This window comes from Muntiacus reevesi, chromosome 1, assembly GCF_963930625.1.
Source record: "Muntiacus reevesi chromosome 1, mMunRee1.1, whole genome shotgun sequence".
NCBI lineage: Eukaryota > Metazoa > Chordata > Mammalia > Artiodactyla > Cervidae > Muntiacus > Muntiacus reevesi.
In genome coordinates, this window is record NC_089249.1 from 146,301,449 (window position 1) to 146,326,075 (window position 24,627).

General features: G+C 44.1%; 1 non-coding gene across 1 annotated transcript; it reads left to right on the forward strand.

Moving 5' to 3' along the window:
* The first annotated feature begins 9,712 nt into the window (after positions 1-9,712).
* On the forward strand, positions 9,713-9,785 carry TRNAG-CCC (transfer RNA glycine (anticodon CCC)). The gene has a single exon. It is a non-coding gene; the product is annotated as a tRNA-Gly (tRNA).
* The last annotated feature ends 14,842 nt before the right edge of the window (positions 9,786-24,627 follow it).

Sequence of the window (24,627 nt, forward strand, 5' to 3'; positions counted from 1 at the left end):
AAGGTAGGACAGCTGGGAAGATGTCAATCAGTCAATCAGAACTACTAAAAATGGCAGTACGTGCTGAAAAGTGGTCCTAATATCCCTTTTATTTGTCTATCCCTGTGTAGTACATGAAACATCTTCACACATTGCCTCGCCCACAGCTCTGGGAGGTAAAAATCATTATTATGCCCAATTTGCAAAGATGAAGCAAAGACTCAGAGAGAAGCTCTTAGTTCAGAAAAGAACTCACATCCCATAAGTTAGAGACCTGGAGCTCAAATCCAATTTGCTGATTCCCAATTCTCAGCTCTTCTCACTGCCACTACCTCCCATCTTTTCTGAGACTTAGTGTCTATCCTAGGTAATGGTTCCTGTTGTTTAGTCCCTAAGTCGTGTCCGACTCTTTTGCAACTCCATGGACTGTAGCCCATCAGGTTCCTCTATTCACGGTATTTCCCAGGCAAGAACACTGGAGTGAGTTGCCATTTCCTTCTCCAGGAGATCTTCTCCACCCATGGAGTGAACCTGCATCTCCTGCATTGCAGGCAGATTCTTTATCACTAGCCACCAGGGAAACCCAGACATTCTTATCCCAGCATTTAAACTGCTTGTGAGGGTCAGATGAGGCAAGGTACTTGAAAAGGTTTTGAGCAGCTGAAATGATTTCCTTCCTTCCCCCCTCTTCCCTCCTTTCTATTGCTTTCTTCCTTAAATGTTTATTGAACAGATTTAAAGTTCCAAGCACTATGACAATCAGCTGGGATGCAAAGATGCATGATACAGAGTCTTTGCCAGTCTGGCTGGGGGTTACAGATAGGTTTAAAAACAATCCACTGGTGTATTAACAGTGCAAAAATAGATATAATGAAGATTGCTCTGAGGCAGGTGTGATTAATTCAGGAAGGCAAGTGGGACAGTGGGAGAGAAGTCTTCCTGGAGGAGGTGACATCTAAACTAGGTTTGGAAGACTTGCAGTTTCCCAGGCAGGTATTGAGAAAGTTTGGGCAGGAAGAAGAGGGTATTCTAGGGAACGAAGGGAACATTGACTAAGGCATGGAGATCTGGGCCAACATGGTGTATTCAGGAGTAATACAGTAGAGCTACTGTATTGAATAAGGACCAGGAGTGGTGAGGGACAGGACTAGGGAGGTCAGAAAGGGTCAAAGGAATATTCAACGCCAATTTAAGGAGCTTTGGAGAGTTTTGAAAGTGGTTCAGCTTCTGGTGGGGGTGGGGGAGTGGGGGAGGGGCTAAAGAGAGGGTTTGAAGGACAGGATGGTTTCACGGGAGAGCATGAGATTAGTGGTCTCAGAGAAGAGACCAAGAGTGACACGTTACATGAATTAGAGAGGCGACTCCCAGTCACTAGTGATGCTGAATGCTCTGTGTGTGGACTGAATTGGAAGCAAATGACTCAAAAAAAAAGTGCTTCAGTTCAAGAAGAGGCATCATGAGGGTCTTAGAATGAGCACATGGATATCCGAGTGTAGAACAGATAGAGGGGAGAGGCTAGGCATTCACAGTCCTTCTCTTCCATATTCCCAGATCCAACCTCAGCTCTTCTCTGCAGCTCTGGGCCCCAGGAGGCTGACCTCTGCTGACTGCACCTTCTCCACCCCCTAGAACTGGACTTCTGTGTTCAAACAATGGGAAGGAAACTCAGCAAGCAGGGCAGGGGAAGCAGTCATCATGTGATTTCTTCCCCATTCCCTCCCTGCTTCTGCATAGCCTTCCCAACAAGTAGTCCTTCCTCCATGGTTCTGGTTCTCTCTGAGCTTCATCATCTTTATTTATTCCCTTGTCTCTCCAGTCCTAGAAGTGGTAACAGCTTCCAGCACTTGCTAGTCTCTGGGCACCTCTATATCCCTTGTTCGTGACACTAACCCTGCCCCCACCTCTCTGTCCCTTCATTAATGGCTCTTCAGTTGAACCATGTGAGATGAGTTCTGCCTCCTGCCATGAGGCTGACTGATTCAGAGGTCAAGGTGAGATACAGGTCTGGAGAGAGGCAGGGCCATGGCAGTGATCTGTGGGAGGGATGCTGTGGTAGTGGGGGTGAGGAAAAGGGAGCAGAGCGGAGGATCTTTCCAAGGGACGCCATGCATCTTGATTTCAGTTTGTGCTGGTCTCCAGAAGGGGGAAGGTCCTGGGGGGCTGAATAAGTGGTGGGGCACTCCCCAAAATGGAGAGTTCATGAGAAGCTGTTCTGGTGGATTGACAAGGTCAGTTTTGATCACCTGAGTCTGAGGTGCATTAGGAACAGATGTCCAGGAGACCAGTGGATCAAAGGGTCTCTACCTGGAGACAAACCAAGGCACCAGCAGCACAGAGCTGATAGTTAAGGTCCACAAACAGCAGAGAAATGCGTTAAACTTGCCACAAACCCATCCCCTTGGTTCTTTCTTAATCATTATTGATATATAAAGAAGTAGAGCTATCAGGACCCAAGATGTCACATGAAGGCTCTTGTGACAAGCTGCTTGCCTTGTACTTTGATTAACTGCCCCCCTTTTAAAGATGTAGGGGTTTGTTTTTCATGTCCACAATTTTCCCTGGCGTTCCATTTAGTCATTCCTATTTTTCACCACCAGATTGTTTGCTGGGGAAAAGAACAAAAACAGCAACAGATGTCTTTGTTTTGGGGTTTTGCAAAACTCTCTGGTTAAGATAACACTTTCAATTAAAGAAATTATATCATCCAAATACCATATGCCGACAAGCCCTCATTTGCAAAAAATCACCTGCTTTCAGAAACTGTTTGAAGAGTCCTCTCACACCATCCCTCAATCACTCAGTTGGACATTGAAACAGATCCCTTCTCTTCTCTCGTCTGGAATATGAAAACTTTAGTTCAGAAAGCTGAAGTCAAGAGAGCATCTGCTGATTTGTCCTCAGGACTCTGAGGCATTCATCACCAATTACTCAGACTTCATGCACATGTGTGTGCTCACACACACACACACACACACACACACACAAACACACCCTCCATGTGTGTAACCTGTGCTATTCAATGTATTTCAGGGCCTGGCACATTGTAAGCACTTAGCAAATCACTGTGGAATAAATTAATTCATTTCTTATTTCCTCCCTTCCTCCCTCTTTCCATCCTTGTTTCTTCTATGGCTTCACATTTCCTGAAGGACTCCTGGGCCATACAGTTGCTAAGCACTGGAAGTACAAAGAATTAAACAGATACCCTGTCCTCAAGACACCCACAGTCTAGAAGGACGATGGCCAAGTAACAGGAGAGATCTAATCCTGGGAAGAACATGAGCTCCTTAGGGGCAAGAACCAGTCCTAATTCCCCATAGAGTTCCTTTTTTGGTTAGGGCCAGGAGCTCAATGGGTATTCAGTGTTTGTGGAGCAAAATATTTGTTGAATGGAGTATATCCTATCATGACAAGCAGGCCCCAAACTGCTGAAGCAGAGGAAAAGTGATCCTAAGATTATAAGGGAGCTGGGAGCAGAGGGATGTGCCCCGAGAGCTGGAAAAGCAAGGGTGATGGCAAGAGGCCAGGGCCTGCTGGGCTGTCAGAAACAATTCAGCCAAAGCAGGGAGTCATGACAGGGCTTATGACTTACGTGATTGCTATGGTGAGCAATCCAGTTTGGTCACAATATCAACATCAATCACAATATCAAGTGAGAGGAAGACTCAACGTGCTCCAAGTCCCATTACAGCGGATCTCTAAGGCCTGCTTGGAGTCTACGTTTTGTTAGACACTGGAGAACCACGACAGGTTGTGACAGATATGTGGTAGTTCATCCAGCTCAAACCTACTGTAATAGACTCTTCCCTGTGTTGTGGGTGTTGATTTGACCGGAAACAATTTCAGAGTGGGAATTTGGGCTTAATATATTCTGCTGGATATTCTCCATTTGCCCATCCAGATCTACTTTCCCCATATCTCATCTCACTCTCTGCCCCAGAAGGCTGACCTTATAAAGAACATCAGTTGGCTCCCTTGTGCTCTGGCTTTCAGTTGGATTTGGCCAGCGGGAGCCACCAGTAGGAGATCAGGAAGTGAGGGGAGAGTGAGGTTCAAATATTGGCCCCCTGGTTCCTTCTGTGCCAGGTGGCTGTGGGTTAATGATACTCCTCTACCGAAGGGCACAGCTCCTGAAAAGTGGCCCTCTCTATGTGGCTACACCTTCTAGTTGCATAACTGGTCCTTCCTCTCACTCGTTTAGGCCTGAGGACAGTTAAAATCCCCCTTCTTTTGTTAGCCCTATCTAGCTAGGTAGTGCTAGACAGGATGGAGCACTATCCTTCATTGCTTTCTCTAACCCTATCTGTAACTCCTTAAATAATTATTCTTCTCAAATTGACCAGTTTGAGTGTGCCAAGAATCTTATATGAACACCTACCATAGGCCAAGCACAATCTGAGATGTTTTATGTGTATGTCTTTCAAGTAATCCTCCCAAATAAATGTTCAGGTAAATATTAATATTTCCATTTACAAATTTTAAACATACGTGAAGTTCACAAATTTTAGATAACTGGTAAAGACCATCTTCTACAACTTGGAATCTTCCTATTTAGAATAGTACCTGACAGTTCCTTGACTGAATGTATGAATGACTACAAGACTGTGCCTGCTAAATGCTAATCTGAGCATTAGAGATCACAGGGGTGTTTGAAATGCAGTGGTGGGAGAAGTGACTTTTGAATCAGAAAGAGCAGAATCCTAATTCAACGAAGTGGGGTTTTATTTCAGGTATGCAGGGCTGGTTCAATGTTTAATATAATCCATTGTATCAACAAACTAAAAAAGGAAAATCACATAATCATATCAATAGAGGAAGAGAAACTATTTGAAAAAATCCAACTCATGATAAAACCCATTCGTGAATATGAAGGGACCTAGGGATTGTCATATTGAGTGAAGTAAGTCAGGCACAGAAAGACAAATATGATATCACTTATTATATGGAATCTTTTTTTTTTAAAGGGTACAAATGAACTTACAAAACAGACATAGAGTAATTGATATAGAAAACAAACTTGTGGTTGTCAAAGGGGTAGAAGGAAAAGAGATATATTGGGAGACGGGGATTGATATATATATACTCTTCCTCCTCTTGTGCAGTGTTCATCCATGTCGACTCTTTGCAGCCCCATGGACTGTAGCCAACCAGGTTATAAACACACTACTATATATAAAACAGAAAACTAATAGGGACCTACTGTATATCACAGGGAACTCCTCAATACTCTATAATGGCCTACATGGGAGAAGAATCTTAAAAAAGAGTGGATATATGTATAACTGATTCACTTTGCTATACACCTGAAACCAACACAACATTGTAAATCAACTATACTCCAATAAAATTTTTTAAAAATTAAAAGCCCTCTTCATGATAAAAACTGAATAAACTAGGAATGTATGGGAACTTTCTCAACTTGATAAAGACTACAAAAATCCTACAGCTTATACATCATATTTAATGATAAGAAACTGAAATTTTCCCACTAAGATGAAGTACAAGGCAAGGATGTCCCTTCTCATTGCTCCATTTAACATCATACTAGAAGTCTTCACTAATGCAATAAGACAAGAATAAGAAATTTAAAAGTACACAGTTTGGGAAAGAAGACATAAAACTGTTTGCAGATGACATGATCATCTAAGTAAAAAATTCAGAATAACTAACAAAAAATAAAAAGAAAAAAGACTCCTGGAACTATTAAGCAATCATAGAAAAGTTGCAGATATAAAGTTAATGTATAAAAGTCAGTTCCTTTCCTATATACCAACAATGAATACGTGGAATTTGAAATTAAAAACACTAGTACTCAAGAAAATGAAATACTTAGGTATAAATCTTGCAAAATATGTAAAAGATCTAAATGAGGACCACAAAACTTTGGTGAATGAAATCAAAGAAGAACTAAATAAATGGAGAGATACTCCATGTTTGTGGACAGGAAGACAAAATATAGTCAAGATGTCAATTCTTCCCAACTTGAGCTACAGATTCAGTGCAATTCCAATCACAATCCCAGTAAGTTATTTCGTAGATACCAACAAATTGATTCTAAAGTTTATATGGAAAGGCAAAAGACCCAGAGGAGCCAACACAGTATTGAAGGAGAACAAAATTGAAGGACTGATCTTACCCAACTTCAAAACTTACCATAATGCTACAAGACAGTGTGATATTGGTAAAAGAATTGCAAATTGATCAGTGGAACAAAACAGAGATCCCAGAAACATATCCCCATAAATACCATCAACTGATTTGTGACAAAGAAGCCAAGGGAATACAGTGGAAGAAAGACAGTCTTTTCAACGAATGATGCTGGGACAACCAGTCATCCATCCATATGCAAAAAAAGAAGAAGAACCTTTACACAAACTCCTTCACAAAAATTAGCTCAAAGTAGATTATAGACCTAAATGTAAAATTACACAGTTTGGGAAAAACTATAAAACTCTTAGAAAATACATAGGAGGAAACCTAGACAACTTTGAATATGGTCATGCCTTTTTAGATACAGGACCAAAAACAAAAATCCTTGAAAGAAATAATTGATAAGCTGAATTTCATGCAAAGCACAAACTTCTGCTCTGTGAAAGACAATATTAAAAGAATGAGCCACAGACTAGAAGAAAATATTTGTAAAAGACACATCTAGTAATAGACTATTATACAAAATATATGAAGAACACTTAAAACTCAACAGTAAGAAAACAAGCCCAAATTAGGAGAGAGGTCATCAAAGAAGATGCTGTGCTGTGCTTAGTCACTCAGTTGTGTCCAACTCTTTGCGACCCCATGGACTGTACCCCCGCCCCCTCAGGCTCCTCTGTTCTTGGATATTCTCCAGGCAAGAATACTGGAGTGGGTTGCCATGCCCTCCTCCAGGGGACCTTCCCAACCAAGGGATCAAACCCAGGTCTCCCACATTGCAGGTGGATTCTTTACCATCTGAGCCAGCAGGGGAGCCCATGAATACTGAAGTGGGTAGTCCATCCCTTCTCCAAAGGATCTTCCTGACCTAAGAATCAAACTGGGGTCTCCTGTGTTGCAGGCAGTTTCTTTACCAGCTGAACTACCAAGGAAGCCCATCAAAAAAGATATGCATATGGCAAATAAGTATTGGGATGGCCAAAAAGTTCATCCGCGTTTTTGTAACAACTTATGGAAAAGTTCAAATAAACTTTTTGGCCCATTCAATATATGAATCGATGTTCCACATCATACGTCATCAGGGGAATGCAAATTAAAATAATAACATACCACTGCACACCTATTAGAACGGCCAAAATCAAGAACACTGACAATACTAAATGCTAATAAGACTGTGGAGCAACAGGAATTCTCATTCATGGCTGGTGGGAATACAAAATGGTACAATCACTTTGGAAGATAGTTGATAGTTTCTTATAAAAACAAAACATACTGTTACTGTATGATCCAGCAATCACACTCCTTGGTATTTACCCAAAGGAGCTGACAACTTATGTCCACACAAAAACCTGCACGTGGATGGATGCTCACAACAGCTTTATTCATAATTGCAAGAAAATTTGGAGGCAGCTGAGATGTCTTCAGTAGGTGAGTGGATAAATACACTGTGGTACATCCAGTAATGGAATATTACTCAGTGCTAAACAGAAATGAGCTATCAAGTCATAAAAAGACATGAATGAAACTTAAATACATATTGCTAAGTGAAAGAAGTCAATCTGAAAAGGCTACACACTGTGATTACAACTATATGATATTCTACAAAAGGTAAAACTATGGAGACTAGTCAAAGGTTACTAGGGTGGGCAAGGGTGAAGAGGAAGAGGAGATGGAATAGACAGAGCACAGAGGATTTTTAGAGTCCTGAAAATACTCTGTATAATATTGTAATGAAAGACACAAATCATTATATATTTGCCCAAGCCACAGAAGGTACAACACCAAGAGTGAACTCTAAGGTAAATTATGGACTTTGGGTGATAATGATGAGTCCATGTAGGTTTGTCTTTGGTAAAAAATGTACCATTCTGATGAGTGATGTTGGCAGGGGACTATGCATGTGTAGGGGCAGGGCTATTACTAGCAACCTCTGTACCTTCCTCAAAATTTTGTTGTAAATCTAAAACTGCTCTTAAAAAAATATTCTAACTCCACTACTGACTAGATCTCTTAGTCTTAATTCCTTATATGGACCTTCCTACTACATAATATGGGCTTCCCTGGTGGCTCAGAGTTTAAAGTGTCTGCCTGCAACGCGGGAGACCTGGGTTTGATCCCTAGGTCAGGAAGAGCCCCTGGAGAAGGAAATGGCAACCCACTCCAGTATTCTTGCCTGGAGAATCCCATGGACAGAGGAGCCTGGTGGGCTACAGTCCACGGGGTCGCTAAGAGTCAGACACGACTGAGCGACTTCACTTCACTACTACATAATATGGTTATAAGGTTTAACCAAGATAATATTCACAAAGTATCCAGAATACAACAAGTACTTTATAAATGATAGACTTATTTTACACAGAAAATATACATATATATGCTATATAGTCATATATATTTATGTGTGTATATATATATATATATATCATCCTGATTAGTACTCGGATCAATGATGAAAACCACATTATTGGACAGATAGCCTCAATCAAGTACCCTTTTCTTTTACTTACAAATGACTGCTTCTGCTTCACACATACACATATACAAATGTAGGAGCCAATTGAAGTTGTTAGTTACCTTATTAGTTAAATGGAGTTGCCAGTGCTTAAGCTTCCTACTTAGACTGGGCCTAGGTCTTCTGGTCCCCGGGTCATATTCAGCCCTCCCAGCGCCTCACCGTAGAGCCTAGAGAACATCTTGCTGTCAGTAGAGAGGATACTTCTGTGTTTTCCTCTTCAGGTTTCAATCTCTTCGATTGGAAGCAGCAAACCTTTCCAAGACACATGACAGTTACTCACTTAGGAGTGAGCCACAGGTCTTTCCTGGCTGGCTTTGCCAACTCCTCTTTTTAATTGTTTCTGGGGGAGGGAAAAACTTCATGTTAATGGAATTCCAAAAAAGAATGTTATGGTGACAAAGCAGGGAGAAAGCTCAGACAATGGGAGGAAATGTTGAAAGATTCCCTTTCATCTTCTAACGGCCGTTTGGGCCTGCACATGCCCTGTCCTGGGAACAGACTCCCAGGGCAAAGGTTCCCCACGATGAGCAGCCCACATTTTGTGAGTGCATAGTTACTCTTCCTTCCGTTTGTTAAAAATATTTTTCTAACCAGGTCTCCGGAATCGAATATAAACACTGCAAGAATGGTTTCATTCTTTCCAAAACAGCATTTCCCTCTCCAGCGTCTATCTAACGCCCCTGTTGAGAATTTGACTATCTAGATAAATGGACCCAGGCCTTTGAGATCTTGGGAAAAAGAGGTGTGACATAACAGAACACATAAGCTCTGTTCTGGTTCTGTTTCATTTCCCAAGCAACCCGGTGAAAAGCAAGCCCGAGGGGAATCTAGGGCAGGGCTCTGCTTTGCTCTTCATCAGTCGGGGAGTCTCAGCCATGGGAAGAAAATGGGGTGGTGTGAAGGAAGCAGATTTGAACTGAAAAACCCTGCTTTTGCAGCCTGTCTCCTGCATTTATTAGCGAGTGAGTCAACCCATCGGACTCTCAGTTTCTTCAGTCAGGCAATGGGGACAATTACCTCCACCTCTCAGAGTTGGCGAGAAGATCCAAAAATACTGTGCCTGGGACTTCCCTGGTGGTCCAGTGGCTAAGACTCTGCACTCCCAACGCAGGGGACCCAGGTTCAATCCCTGGTCAAGGAGCTAGATACCACACGCCACAACTAAAGATCCCATGTACCACAACTAAGACGGGCTGCAACCAAATAAATAAAAATAAATATTTGTTTAAAGTCCTTTTTTTAAAGTCCCTTTATCCTGTACATTAAAAAAAAACCACTCTGCCTCCTGGTCTGGCCTCTCGGGGCTGGTTTCTTTGATGGGGTGCAGCTCTGGAGCTGGTTGACAGGTGTGGTGGCCCCACCCCACCCCTGCAGCTGCTTCTAACAAGAAACGTTGAGCTCCTTGAAGCTGTTGGCTACCGACCTGAAGTCACCCCAGGTTGAATCTTCAAGATCCACAACTTTCTCACAGGCTGCGGTATAACTTCTCCAGTGGAAAGTTTCCCCAAATCAAGAGGTCCACCATTCTCTCATTTTAATTTAATTTTTGGTCTAGGAATGAAGAATCACCACAAGTATTGTAACACAGATGTTGTCAGGAGTGATTGCTGAGAAGAATGAGGAGGAAGAGAACCAGTGTGACACAGTTGCTGGGGAGACCAGACTGGCTAGAGGAGCTGGCTGAGCCAATGTAAGCTAAGTCGTTTCAATCGTGGCCAACTCTTTGCAACCCTATAGGCTGTAGCCCACCAGGCTCCTCTCTCCATGGGATTCTTCAGGCAAGAATACTGGAGCGGGTTGCCATGCCCTGCTCCAGGGGATCTTCCTGACCCAGGGATCAAACCCGCATCTCCCACAGATCCTGTATTGCAGGTGGATTCTTTACCACTGAGCCACCAGGTTGAGCCAATAGAAGTCCTTTAAAATCTGGCTCAGGCATCTCCTCCTCCAGGAAGGCTTCCCTGACCACATTCTCCAGCCTGAGATGGGTACCCTCCAGGCACCAATCCCCTGTGCTCACTTCAATCACAACACTCACGTGTTTCCAGTCGTTCTCTTTGTGAGCAAGTGATGGGAAATTACTAACCTTTGAGCCCAACAGCGGGCATAGTACTTGTCATACAGTAATTTTGACCAAAATGTGAAATGCTCTGGGATGAATTGGTGTCTACTTGATTAAGTGAGCCTGAACTCACCTCTCCTAATAGCAGTACCAAGGAGGTACCATCCCTCCCTGGGACACAGTCACAAGTAATGCTGAAAATCAGATGGGTGGTAACTACATGGAGCCATGGAAATCATCCCATTCATGGTTCATGGCAGGAAGGACCCAGTCAGTGGAGGATGAGTAGGAAAAGCAGGACCAGCCCCTTCCCTCTCTCTGCCCACACCAAGGCAAAAAGAATGGGCAGCAGGGTTCCAGCTCATGAGGCTTGAGTTTGAGTCTAACTTTTGCCCCAGGAAAACCTGAGGTGTCAAGTAGGGAAAGTAAGGTAGATGCCCAGGAATTTAGACTAGACAGCTTGATGTGAGGAAGAAAAATTATAGCTGAGAGGCTGTGAGAGTGCCAGGATGAATCTACTTGTTGGCAGTAAAATTGTCCCTTGGCCCAAAGGGCTACTGCTACTGACAGTCAACTAAGAGAACACAGGATGGCAGAAGCGGACATGGGGAATGCCTTCATCACAATGATGCTAACACAGCAAAAATATTCAAGCTCTGTTTCAAACTTATCAGTACAGATCTCTGGGGAGCTATATTTTTATTAACTTCCTCTTTGGGACTATGTAATTGAAGGCAATCAGAAAAAGAAAATTATTTCATTCTGAAATTATCTCTCTTCTCTCAGTGCCAAAGATGTGAGATCACCTTGTACCTTAAATAGAAAAGCCTCCATGCTACAAACTGTGCAAAAATGAAAGATCAGAAGATGGATAAGATGGGGCCCTCATTTGTCTGGGTCCCTCTCATGTGTAAGGAAAACAGAAGCTGGGGATGGGGGGGTGGGGGTAGGTAGTCTGCTCAGAAGAGAACATATGGTAAGCCTGGCCAAAGGCTTTCCTTGAGTGCCCTCAGCCAAGAAAGGAGAAAAAAATGGTGAAGTTCTTTCCGTGTAATGCTTCATGACAGTTCACAGGTATAGATTAAGCTTTCTCAACCCTTGACACTATTGACATTTGATGCTAGAAGATTCTTTGTTGTGCGGCCATCCTGTACACTGCAGGGGGTTAAGCAGTATCCTTGGTCTCTGTTCACTAATGCCAGTGACAATCAAAGATCCCTCCAGACGTTGCCAAACATCCCTGGAGGGTCAAAATCACCCACCCCCACCCTCACCTCAAATGCAGAACTACTGGTCTAGAGGAACAGTGAAACTTATAGTCAAGTCTGAGCTTGGATAGGGCCTCCCAGTAGAGCTCTTGGACCTGTAAGAGGCTCTGGACAACATACGGTCCTACTGACATCATGGGGACTATTATTACTAAACTGTCTTCTCAACATCCAAAAATTGAATCAGAGAAAGAACTGAAACCACAGAATTCATGAAGAAACTCTACCCAAAATCTAACTCAAGGAAAATATGAAATTAAGCACCAAATTTAATTCTGAACTCCTTGGAAGCCAAGATAGAATGGGAAATTTGAAGACTATTATAGTTCTTGTTTTCAGACTAAAGTAAATATACCTTTTTTATTTGTCTGAAGAAACTCAATTCCCTCCTATAACTGAACTTTATGGGGGATTTATCAGAAGATCCTTACGGAAATATTACTGAAAAAAATGTGAGGACTAGATACATTGCAAAATAGCAATGAGGCAGGCAGAGAAGAATCAGGGCCCCACGTATCTTAGAAAAGAGCAAAATACAGTTTTTTCATTTATGTAACCAATATTTCTTGCTCACCATCTACATGTCCAGCACCACACTAGACACAGTTTGGATATAGGTCTATAGATACTGGAGCTGTATCTCTGAATAAGACAAAAAAAGTATCCTGGTTTTCCTAGAGCTTACACTCTTTTTGGATCAGAATCAACTACTTAATTGTGTGTCTTTAAACAAGTCACTTCATCTTGGGGTGCCTCAATTTCAGCCAACTGTAAAATGAGAATAATACATACCAACAGGACAAGACTGATACTGTAGGTATTCTTTGAAGGCTTAACATCGTTTGAATGTTTGTTTAGCATTCATTTGCCTCCTTGGTGGCTCAGAAGGTAAAGAATCTGCCTGCAATGCAAGAGACACTTGTTGGATCCCTGGATTGGGAAGATCTCCTGGGGAAGGGCGTGGCAACCCACTCCAGTATTCTTGCCTGGAGAACCCCATGGACAGAGGAGCCTGAAGGGCTACAGTCCATGGGGTCACAGAGAGTGGGACACGACTGATCACACATGCAACAGCGTCAACAAAAAGCCAAACAATCAGCAGATGAGATGTCTGAGGGTCTGAGGCTGCATGGCAAGCTAAAGAGCATAGAGAGTCAAGGACAACCAGAAATTCTACACCCGGCCACTCTGCTCCTACCCATGGATTCCAGAGGAAGCCCAGCCCCTTCCACCATTCTCCCCCACCTCCTCCACCCCAGCTTCCGCTGCCCAGCCAACATTATTTTCTGGGCCCTTTAATTTGGAGGCTTTTAGGGCCATATCCTGCCATCAATTTGGGGGTTGACTTCAATGAACGTTCTGTGTAGGGCGGGAGAGGGGCAGGATGCAGCTTTCTCTTGGCGGACCCTGATACAATAGGGTTTTCTACTGAGATCAATGGATTAATTGCCAACGCTCCATTTGGGGCCATAAGGAGTTGCTTTGTTTTCCCACAGTCGGCAGTTGGGGCTGGGCTGGCCAAATTTCATTTCTGAAAAGTCAGGGAAAACAATTTGGTAAAAAGGGGTGGAGGCGGAGGGGTTCGGGAGAGCAATTTTGCTCATTGCACTAAAGGTCAATAACAATTATAGTGAAAATTCAGAAGGCACATTTGTTCTCTGACTGAGGCCCCATTTGGAAAATTCCATCCAGAGACAATTTGCTGTCTCTCCTCTTGTTTTCCCCTCCTCCACTGGACTCTCTCACCACTAAGGGCCCAGCCAATACCACCATGCCCAGCCTCTCACCCCTCCCTCCACATCAGAAACTCTGTCCCCTGGAAGCAGCCTCAAATGTTGAGAAGGGAAAGGAGAGTTGTGAATTCTCTCCCTTTCTCTCAAGAGGTTGAGGAAAGCATAAAAAAAAAAAAAAAGGCATCCTTTCTTTCTCCCTGCAGTGGTGGGAATGCTTATAGCCTGTGCAGGAGGCAGGAGGTAGAGCTCTAATTCTGTCATTTAACAGCTAATAAACTTGGGAAAGGGGCTTCCAGGTGGCTCAGTGGGCAAAGAATTCACCTTTTGATGAAGGTGCACTTTTGATCCCAGGTTGGGAAGATCCCCTGAAGGAAGCACGGCTACCCACTCTAGTATTCTTGCCTGGAGAATCCCATGCACAGAGGAGCTGGCAGGCTACAGTCCCTAGATCTCAAAGAGACAGACGCAAGTGAAGCAACTGAATACACACAAACATGGGAAAATCCAGCTCTCTGAGCATCAACAGGGTCATGAGGACAACGGGAACAGTAATGGCAACCTCCTGAGACGACTGAACAATTAACTGAGATATGACATGCAATCTGCACTGGAGTTGAACAGAAGCCTGGGGACTTCCCTGGTGGTCCATTGGTTAAGAATCTGCCTTACCATGCAGGCTACGCAGGTTTGATCCCTGGTCAGGGAACTAAGATCCCACATGCCAAGAAGCAATAAGCCCCCATGCCACAACTAGAGGTCCTTATTCTGCAATGAAAGATCTCACATGACACATGAAGATCCTGCGTGCCGTAACTAAGATCCTATGCAGCCAAGTAAATGAATAAAAGAAACACAAGGCTAATTACAGCCTAAAACAGGAGGCTCCCCCGTGCGGAAACATTCCCTGGTAACCACATACCAAGCCCTCCACTTTCTGGACCCTCTGACCTTTTCAGCCTTACTGCCCACTCCACCTCACCCCTCTCTCCCTTCTCTGTGCTTAATCTCTCCTTCATCCTCACTGTGGTTCTAATTCTGGACTCTACTCTGGAATACACACATTCACATCCTACCCATCCAATGACTGAGCTTAATCAACAGTTTGATTCTGTCAGCTACAGTGCATTGATTCTCTTCTCTACACATAGCACATTGCTTCCAAATGCCTTCTAAGTCCCACATTCTGCTTAGCTGTAGTTATCTCAATCATACATGTGTTTATTAAACATTTGGAATCGTGGTTAAGAACTCCAGCTCTGGGGTCAAGACTACCTGTGTTTGTAATTCAACCCCACTTCTTGTCAGCTGTGGGATCTTGGCTGTTTTGTGCCTCAGTTTCCTCATCTGCAAAATGGGAGTAATGATTGCAACTACCGCAGAGGTGTCTGGTAAAGCTGAGTGAGATGAACCAGACAAGGTAACACATGTAGAATCATTCAAAGAATGCTTGGAATATGCTCAATAAGTCCTGGATAATGTTATTATTAAAAACCCAGTCTGTTTCAGGGTCTAGGGATTCAGTGATAAAGAAGACAAGCTTTCCTTCAACAAATATTTAAGTGTCTTCTATATGCCAGGGACTGTTCTACTTCTAGTGGGAAGGGGAGAAGAGTAGAGATAGATAATGATGAACAAATAGGTATAATAACATGAAAAATGTCATTTTGTTAAAAGTGCTGTTTTGCAAATTACAATAGATTGAAGTGATAGAGTATAGAAGGTGTTTTTAGATGGGAGGCCAGGGAAGCTCACTCTCTTTTTTCAGAATATATATGTTTTAGTATTTATTTTATTATGAGAATTTCACACATAAAAATAAGCAGACAGAATACTATAATGAAAACCCCCTATCACCCAGCTTCAACAATGGTCAGTCCATGGCCAATCTTGCTTCATTTGTGCCCCCATCCACTGCTCTCCTTCCCATATTTTAAAAATCTATTTATTTTTAATTGGAGAATAATTGCTTTACAATGCTGTATTGGTTCCTGCCATACATCAACATGAATCAACCATAGGTATACACACGTCCCCTCCCTCTTGAACCTCCCTCCCACGTCCTACCTCATCCACAACCCCCCACCATCGCCCCCCACCCCCCCAACCCCCACCGCCCCCCTCACCCCCGCCCAGGCTGTCACAGAGCACCAGGTTGAGCTCCTCCCAGGAAGGTCTCTTTGAAGAGGTGGAATTTAGGCTGCAGTGTTCCCAGTCCTGGAGGGATCGTTAGTGGTGGGTGTACATTGGCTGTCCCTGCGTGATTTGGTGCTCCAGAGGAGAAGAGACGGTCATGTCTATCTCTGTCCCTCCCCACACCAAATTCTGCAATCAGCACGCAGTAAATACTGATGAATGGGGACACTGAATTTGAACCTTGACTCTCACTCCCTCTAGACAAGAGCAAGGGAGGGTGTGGCTCGGGTGCAGAGGTCGGTTAAGGATACAAGGATGATGATGTGGATGGAATTGATAATGGATTGACTGGATGGCAAACACCCTTATGTTCCCTTGAAGGAGATGTAGGGTGTGAGCACCATAGCTTTGGAGTCAGGCAAAACTGGATTTGCATCTCAGCTGGAAACACTATAGCCTCACTCCCCTCTTCTATAAAATAGACCCAACTGCATCTCATCCCAGGTGGATTATTAATACTCAAAAGACCTTGAAGGTAAAGTAGCTTCATGGAGTAGAAATTCCATAAGTATTCATTCTCCTCCCTGCTGTGTCAGATCCTTGAGGTCAAGAACTACATTCCTGGACTCATCACTCAGAAACATGTATAGGAAAATGTAGAATATTTTAGTGACCACTTGTTCTCCTATTCGAATGCCATAAAATGTTTTTCCAGGGAAATAAAAAATAGTAGGAGAAAGGAAGGATGCTTTAAAAAAAAATTCTCTCTTCTCTGCTGCCCTCAAAAAAAAAAAAAAAAGGTTTCCAGAACATCAAACGCTCCTCAAAGAATCAACAATATTTTTTGATGATGGAAGTATGAATAATCAGACACATGGATTACATTTCCTTAAATTATGCAGAGCCCGAAAACCAGGAGGGAAGGGAACGTGCTGGTAAAATTTTTTCACATTTTATTAAAACCTCAAGGTCTGAGGAACACTTTCATGGTTATTACACACACACACACACACACACACACACACACACACACACACATTTCCTGTGTCCAACTATCAAAAAAGAAAAATGAACACACTGAGCATTTTTTTTTCCTGTTCAAAGCTTTGTCTTTTCTCCAGTCAGCTCTAATTCCTGGCACCAGCCTCATTCATAGAAATAAAAGGACCACACATTGGTTGGGTTCCCAAGCTCTGCACTTTACCAGCTGTGTGACCTTAAGCAAGTCACTTAAATTCTCAGAGCTTGAGTTTCCTTTCTGGCAAAGAGGAATGATGGTCTGACCTTCATAAATGATGCTGGGGATCAAATGGAATGAGACGTGAACATACCTTGGAAACTCAGGTTTCCAATGTCAGGTGGGTACGAGGGATGGGAATAGCTCCAGGAAGTTCTCCCCACCTTGACAGGTGGACAAGCGCAGTGGTAGCAGTTAAAGAACCTGGCTGTCCACCTTCAGACGTCCCCTCTGCTGATGCTTAAGATGTGTGTTCCTAGGCAGAAATCTAAGCCATGTTCTCCATACTCCATTTACTGATTTCCAAAAAATGGGATGCTGCTGATAATAACAATACCTACTTTATACAGTGGTGAAAGTTTTAGTCGCTCAGTCATGTCTGACTCTTTGTAACCCCATGGACTGTAGCCCACCAGGCTCCTCAGCTCCTCCGTCTCTGGAATTCTCCAGGCAAGAATCCTGGAGTGGGTTGCCATTCCCTTCTCCAGGGGATCTTCCCAACCCAGGGATCGAACCCAGGTCTCCTGCACTGCAGGCAAATTCTTTACCATCTGAGCCACCAGGGAAGCCATACAGTGGTGATGAGGATTAAATCAGGAAATATTGACAGAGCACTTGGTTTAGTGCCAATGTTTTGAAAGAGAGAACAGGAAGGGGAGGGAAGGGAGGAAAGAAGGAAGAAAGGAAAGAAGGGAGGGAGGGGAAGAGAAGGCGGTAGAAGAAATATTCGAGCAAAGATTCCCTGTGCTAGAAATTCACCATTTAGTTGTCAGGGTCAGGTATTATCTTTTCCAGGAATACTTTTAGAAAATGCAAGCATACTTAAAAAGCATGGCACAGCAATCCAGACTCAATGTGTACTTACGGAGCACCTACTGTATGCAAGGCAGTGTGCCGTCTTAGGTAACTATTTGGAAAATCTCTGACTTTTTGGAAGGTGGGCGTAAGAGTAGGTGGCAAATGGAAAAGAGAGGAAAAGAGGAGACACAGGGAGAGACAGAGATGAAGAGCCGCTTTTCCTGCTGTGGCTTTGGCTTCGGACAGACTTGGGTCCATATGTCAGCTCTGCCAGTTACTAATTATGTGACCTTGGACAGGCAAGGACAAATTTAGACCCTACTTTGCTTGAAAAATGGGGATAATGATCATAGGCTGTGTGGGGATGAAATGAGACAAGGTGTTAAAACATCTCATTTTCCTTTTCCCAGCTCCGCATTTTTGTCACATGCCTCCCAAAACTTCTGTGCAGTGAGTAGAAAGAAATCTTTCATGGCAGCACCTAGGAAACTAGAGTCAGAACTCCCACGAGAGGAAATCAGCTTGCCGCTTTCTCTGTGCACTGAAAAGGGCATTTTTTCGTGAAGACCATGCTCTACTAAGCTCATAAGAAGCGCATTTCCTCCGCGTGACATCTCCGATCAATTTCAGCCAGTGGTAACCAAGTGACTAACACTTCCTCTGGAGGCCAAGAGCCAGCACTGGTTGTTGACTTCTCCTGAGCCTCTCAAGTGCAGAGATGATTCCTGCCGGATACTGCTCTTGGAGGAAATGGGGGAGAAGCTCAGCTTTGGCTCCCACCGTTCAACCAATAATAAAGAAGGCAGGGAAAAAGCTGAGTTAGAAAGAGAGGCTACATAACCCTCTTCCTGGATTCTGGCAGATGACAGAGGAAGAATCAGTGAGTGAGTAATACTGTAGCCGGGAGTCCAAAAGCTGCAGCCGGAGGTCTGTGCCAAGGAGACGGTGCCAGGTTTGGTTCTGAGGCAGAGGGGGCTGCTCCTGGGCCAGCCTCAGCCGGATGGGGAACAGCTCAGCGTGAGTCAGGGGCTGGGTCTCTGCTGCAAGAGTCTCAGGCAAGCCACATCCATTCAGATGCACCACCCACACAGATGGAGCTGTCTTTGCAGAGACTCAGGTGGCTTTTCTTGGGGGTGGTGCATGCCAGGCCCTGAATGGAAATGATAGAAAAGTTCTGTGGTCTAAGCACAAGCCGGCACAAAACGGAATGCAGACAGTCCAGGTTGCAGGTACCAGGCCTGTCCCCAAGGTCATGGGCTGCCGAGCTGCCACACTGCAAATGACAACACCTACCATTTACTGACTGCTCGTCAGATCCCGGCAGTGGACTCAGTGCCAACAGCTCCAAAGCCCTTGTGTACAATTACAGAGCATGATGAAAGCAGAAAGCACAGCGAAGCTGGGAGAATATTAAGTCATCCCCCCCACCCCAACTCACTACCTCAATTTCCCCACTGCAAAACAGATATGATACCTGCCTACATTATGGGTTACTTTGAGAACTGCAGTACAGTGGTTCAAAACTCAGACTTTTGAGTCAGAAAAATCTGGGTGTGAGACTCAGCTCTGCCTCTAATTCACTGTGTGACCTCAAGCAAGTTTCTTAGCCTCTCTGAACTTCTGTTTCCTCACCTCTCGGAACTTCTGTTTCCTCATCTGTTATCACTAGAGAGCCAGCCTCAAAGGCTTATGACAAAGATCAGATCAGGGCGTATGTGAGCCTGCTTCCTCCTCTATAAGCCAGAGAAAATAATATACATCTCTCATTATCGTGAAGAGTAGATGACATTTTAAAATGGCCTAATAAAGTGTCTTGCACTCAGCAGGCTCTCAGTGAATCATGGTTTTTCAGTAGACACTACATGGAAGGTTATTGGTAAATTTTAAGGCTTTTTTTGATAAAATGTATTATTTATTAAACTCAAGGGAGGTGCTTAATGTGGTCATTAGTACTTTGATTACAACTGTTTTTCTTTTTTTTTTTTTTTTCTCTCTTTCTGTGTTCTTTCATGAGAAGTTTAGATTGTGTTCATTATGTTGGGGTTTCCGACCTCAGATCCCTGGACTGAAAGCATTAGGAAAGTAAAAGCAGTGAGACAGGGGTGCCTAGAAGTGTTTTCAATATTCCAAAAAGTATGGGAAAATTTACATTTGTCAATACGTGACCTCCACAAACTCCCAGGACAATCACGTTTCCTTGCTTTAGGCTGAAATGTAGTGGTTTGATATCACCACTAGCTAGCTGAGTGAGTGAGTGAAGTCGCTCAGTCGTGTCTGACTCTGCGACCGCATGGATTGTAGCCTACCAGGATCCTCAGTCCATGGGATTTTCCAGGCAAGAATACTGGAGTGGGTTGCCATTTCCTTCTCCAGGGGATCTTCCCGACCCAGGGATTGAACCCAGGTCTCCCGCATTGTAGGCAGACGCTTTACCATCTGAGCTACCAGGGAAGCTCAAGTGAAGTCGCTCAGTCGTGTCCGACTCTTTGAGACCTCATGGACTGCAGTCCACCAGGCTCTCCGTCCATGGGATTTTCCAGGCAAGAGCACTGGAGTGGGTTACCACTCTCCAAAACCTCCAGTTGACTGAGGTATGTGTGGTGGATCAGCTCTATTAGTGCCACGGGGCTCTAGAGCTAGAATCCCTGACTCGCCACTTAGCAGCGTTGTAGCCTTTAGCAAGATTTGGACCCGCTTTGTACTTATGTCTCTTCACTTGAAAATCGGGGATAACAATATTGGGTAACAGTGGCATCTCCCCATAGGAATACTGTGGGGACAGTGCCTGGTCCATAGAAACCACTTTATAATGCAAGTGCTTGTGTCATTGTTCTTACCAGATTTTAGGAAGCATCTTCCCAAGTTCAGACATGGCTAGTCAAGGGTAACAGTTGAAGCATGAGTTGGAAGAGTGAGCATCTGTGCTAAGGAAAGGAGTCACATTTACTGGATGTGAATGAGGCACTGGGGGTGCTTCCCAGGTGGCGCTAGTGATAAAGAACCTGCCTGCCAACTCAGGAGACATAAGAGATGCAGGGTTGATCCCTGGGTTGGGAAGATCTCCTGGAGGACGGCATGGCAACCCACTCCAATATTCTTCCCTGGAGGATCCCATGGACAGAGGAGCCTGATGGGCCACAGTCCACAGGGACACGACTGAAGCAACTTAGCATGCACCCGTGCATGAGGCACTGGATGCTGGGCCAGTGATCCAGATGTCCTCCTGTTGGATCTGGTCCACCATGATGTGAGGTTGGTATGTTACAAAGGAGGTACCAGGGTTCAGATTGTCCCCAAGTCACACAACCAGCATGTGGAAGAATCAAAGACTCCAGTCCTGTCCTTCTGACCCCCATAGCACTCCTTCTTTAAATTAAACCATGAGAATCCCAGGAGAAAGTTCAGTTACAAGAGGTTCTTCTTGGACCATAGGATGAAAACCCTTAGTCTAGCATTGCAAACACTTTGTGAAATGGGACGTTTCTCTCCTTTCTTGACGTTGACAACACAAGAACCACTTCTGAGCCCCTCTTGGAAGAGAATGGAGTCTCAAAATCTCCCTCCGCCAGGAGGTTCCAGCTTCCCTTGGTATCCTTGAGATCCATACCTATATCAATGGTGGTGACAGATTTAGACAGCCCCATGAGAACCTGGGTGAAATCAAATCCCCATTTGGACACAGCAGGAAAATGATTTCTGTTTTCTAGCACGCTTCGACTGAAGGCTTGGTTCATGTGTGATAACCAAGGCTTGAGGAGGAAGCTAAGAATGACTACCACTTATTCACTCATTCATACCACCAACACTCGCTGAGCCCTTCTATTTCCCAGATTCTATGCTGGATGTCGGGGAGTTGCTGGCATAAGCAGGCTCTATCAATCAGGGCACAGACAAAATACAGGTGATAGTATTTGCGGCTTTCATGGAGGCAGCCACAGGAGGCCACTCAGCACACAGAGGGCCTGGGCGATACTGAGAAGAGGTGGTGTCTTACAGGACAGACGATGGTTTGTTAAGCAGAGAGGAGAAGAGGAACTGCATCTTCAGCAGAGAGAACAGCAAGACGACACGAATGACAATATGAGGGCTTTAAATGGAGCTTTGGGTGGCTGGAGCAAAAAGTGAGATTTATAGAGGGCTGAGCCATGAGGCATTAATAACATACAGAAGGAACTTAAAAAATACTCTGCTCAGAAGCAAGGATTTTATCCCTGGAGCCATCAAAGCACCTTAAGCAGGGGAATGGCCTGACCATATTCCGCAGGTTTCATTTGTGCCATTTCTGATTTCACTCTGACGTGCTTCTTCAACAGCATTCATGAAGGTCCCTGCCATCCAAAAGTTTTCATTTATCCCAGGAAATCTGAGGACAATGACGATTAAAATTATCATCATTTCATATATTGAAATGTCCTCTTTCCTTGACTGTAAATCATAGAAGACAGAGACAAGATCTTACTTACCAATATTTTCTCAGCACCAAGCACCATGCCAGCCACACCGCTGCTTTTCCTCAAGCTAGGCTGGAACCCAGGTCTGCCTGACTCCAAAATATTTTGCTCACAAATGCAGGATCACAAGTGTTAAACTGCATTTTAAGGCTGTGAATATCCTTTCCACCACCATTTTAGTCCACTCCGCAGGGTGGGCATGAAATGACCCTAAGTGTGGGGGAGGGATCGGGGGAGGGAGGGTGGTCTGCGTTCAGTACACATGCAGTAAATAATGAACAAAGGACTGAACAGGAAGTCCAGGCATCTGAGCAACAGGATCAATACACTCCTTTTAAGCTGTAGATCTTGGGCAGCCAGTTGACCTCTCTGGGCTTCTGTGTTCTTGCTGTGTAAGGAAAGGACTGGAACTGACAAACTCTAAAATCACTTTCAACCTGAGTTGCCGTGACTCATCCAGACTGTTTTCTAAAGGCCACTTGAAGCTTTTCTAATAGATCTTGCCTCTATCAATATATTATTTCATAAGACTTGCCTAGCCCACATTTTAACAGCCTCAGATTTCTCCCTGAGGAAATCTTAAGAGGTTTCTAATTGATGACCAATGCTATATTAAAAATCAAAGAGGAGAGTAATAGTTTTTCCACCCTGGTCACAAAAAGAAAAATGATAATCATAATCAAAATGCTGCTCCCTTGTTAAAGAGGTTTGGAAAACCTGACTTGAGCATGATGTTTTTATCCATCTTTCTACATGTCCTCTGGCTGCAAGAATACAAGGATGTTTCTCTTGTGGCAAGATCAGCCCTGGGGCACAGCAGCTAAAGAGAATCGTCCCTTGGCCTCAGTTTCTTCCTCTGTAAAATGGGGATTTTCACAACTTTGCTCTGCCTACTTTACAAGGTTGTTGGTAGGTAAACAGAGATAAAAGATGAAGATGCTGGACAAATTCAAAGGAGATTATGGTAACTGTACGGTTCTCTAGATAAACAGAACCAGAGAGAGAGAGGGCTTGATTATGAGGAGCTGATTCACATGATTATGGAGGCTGACAAGTCCCAAGATCTGCAGTCAGCAAGCTGGGACCCAGGAGAGCTAATGGTGTAGTTCCAGTCTGAGTCCAGAGGCTTGGGAATAAGAGCTGACAGTGTAAGTTCTAGTCTGAAAGCTGGCAGGCTGAAGACCCAGGAAAAACTGATATTTCAGTTTGAGTCATAAAGTGGGAGAAAAGCCCATGTCTCAGTTCAAAGATCATCAAGTAGGTGGTCACTCAAGAAGTCTCTCTCACTTATGGTGGGGGTTGGGGTGGCGTTTGTCTATCTGTCTTTTTGTTCTATTTAAGGGATTCCCAGGTGGCCCTAGTGGTAAAGAACCCGCCTGCCAATGCAGGAGACTGGGTTAGGAAGATTCTCTGTACAAGGGCAGGGCAACCCACTCCAATATGCTTGCCTGAATCTTGTGGACAGAGTAGCCTGGTGCGCTACAGTCCATAGGGTCACAAAGAGCTGGACATGACTGAAGAGACCTAACATGAAGCGTCCAACTGATTGGATGAGTCAGGTCCACCTACATTAGGGAGGGTAGTCTGCGTTACTCAGCCTACTGATGTAAATGTGAACTTCGTACAAAAACACCTTCACAGACAAAACTCAGAATCATGCTTGACCAAAGAGCTGGATATCCTGTAGCCCAGTCAAGTTAACCAATTTAAGTTAATCATCACAATGATGAAAATGTAAGCTCGATGAGGGAACCAAATTTTTGTCTATTTTGTTTTCTGTAGTATTTTCAGGGCCTGGGTGGGGATGAAGTTTAGTGCAGAATAGGGGCTCAAAACATCTTGAATGAATGAATGAGGAGGAGAAGGAACATTTGAGGCTAGTGGAAAAAGAAATCCCATACACATCTGCCAGGGACTTTGGTCATTTGTTCAATCAACAACTAGAGATGTTAACTCTCTAGCAACTGAATCCCAATATTGACTTTGTGAAAGTGAAAGTCTCTCAGTCATGTCCAACTCTTTGCACCACCATGGACTACACAGCCCATGGAATTCTCCAAGTCAGAATACTGAAGTGGGTAGCCATTCCCTTCTCTAGAGGATCCCTCGTGGCTCAACTGGTAAAGAATCCGTCTGCAATTCAGGAGACCTGGGTTCAATCCCTGGGTTGGGAGGATCCCCTGGAGAAGGGAAAGGCTACCCACTCCAATATTCTGGCATGGAGAATCCCATAGACTGTATAGTCTACGGGTTGCAAAGAGTCAGACATGACTGAGCGACTTTCACTTTCACTTTCTCCAG